The 1,201-nt window shown below is 40.1% G+C and overlaps 1 non-coding gene across 1 annotated transcript; it reads left to right on the top strand.

The window, feature by feature from the left end:
- Positions 1-107, top strand: LOC145641187 (small nucleolar RNA R71). The gene has a single exon (XR_014115249.1). It is a non-coding gene; the product is annotated as a small nucleolar RNA R71 (small nucleolar RNA).
- Positions 108-1,201: the final 1,094 nt, after the last annotated feature.

The raw sequence follows: 1,201 nt of genomic DNA, 5'->3' as shown, positions 1-1,201 counted from the left end.
ATGCCATGATGTGGGCATTGTTTTTTATAGCTCTTAAATCTCTCCCAAGCATCATAGAGAGACTCATTGGGCTCTTGTTAGAATTTTGAAATCTTGGATCTCAATTTCGTCGTCTTTTCAAGAATTATAAACCTTCCAAGGAATGCCAAAGTTACCTCATTCCAAGTTGTAATCGAGGGTCACACCATTCGCCTTCACGATGATAAAATATCGTGTGAATTGTTTTAGATGATCAATGGGGTCTTCATGCTTTGCCCCGAAGGATTGATGACTCTCAATCAAGGTGATAAGGGCGGGCCTTATCTCAAAATTGTTTGCCTCGGTAATGGGAGTAGCAGTCCCACTCGCTTCTTGATATGGCGGAGGAACACCAAATTCTCTAAATGTCTTGTTCGGAAGAGCCATTTTAAATTGGTGAAGAGGTGGAGAAGTTGGAGAATTTGTCCTTGGTGAATCGAGTGGAATGGTGTCTCCACCAGAGTCACTAGAACTAGAGTGGTCGGACTCAACTACCACTTGTGGCTCACTTGAAGTAGCACCACTAGCTATCCCTCTCTTTTCTCTTCGATTTGCCCTTACCACTTTTTCAAGCTCGAGGTTCAACGACACAAGAGGAAGTGTCTTATTGCTGCCTTTGGGCGTAAAACAAAGAGGACTAAATAGGATATTAGTAGGTTAGTCAAAGAAAAACAAAGAAAAATAAAGCAATAAAATGAACTAGTTTCACATATTTCACAAGTAACTCAATGCTTAACGCCATTCCCTGGCAACGGCGCCATTTTCGTAGAGGAACAATTGGTCGTTGGACAATCACCCTAAACCGAACAATATTTCTACCTAAACTAACCTAATACAAGTCTAGGATAAGTAGAGGATCGTATCCACAGGGAATGGGTAAAGAATACCAAGAGTATGAAACAGTTGTAAGCTAATTCGGTCACAAATTGGGTTTTGATTAGTTAACTTCTATATAGAGGAACGCTAGGGGAAACGGGATTCAACACCAACCAAACCAAATAATCAATAACAAGGATAAATCATGGGCACATGGATGATAGAATAGGAACTTAGCATCAGCTTCTTTCAAAGTCATCACAACAAAAGAATTCCCTAGATCAAACACAAACATGACATGGATTAAGTCTCAAAAATAGAAAGTGGGTTTCTATCTCGAGTTTGTCTCTCGATCATTTGAAGCATG

The sequence above is a fragment of the Chenopodium album genome, chromosome 7 (genome assembly GCF_948465745.1).
Source record: "Chenopodium album chromosome 7, dcCheAlbu1.1, whole genome shotgun sequence".
NCBI classification, from domain to species: Eukaryota; Viridiplantae; Streptophyta; class Magnoliopsida; order Caryophyllales; family Amaranthaceae; genus Chenopodium; species Chenopodium album.
This window is presented reverse-complemented; position numbering and strand designations above follow the sequence as displayed.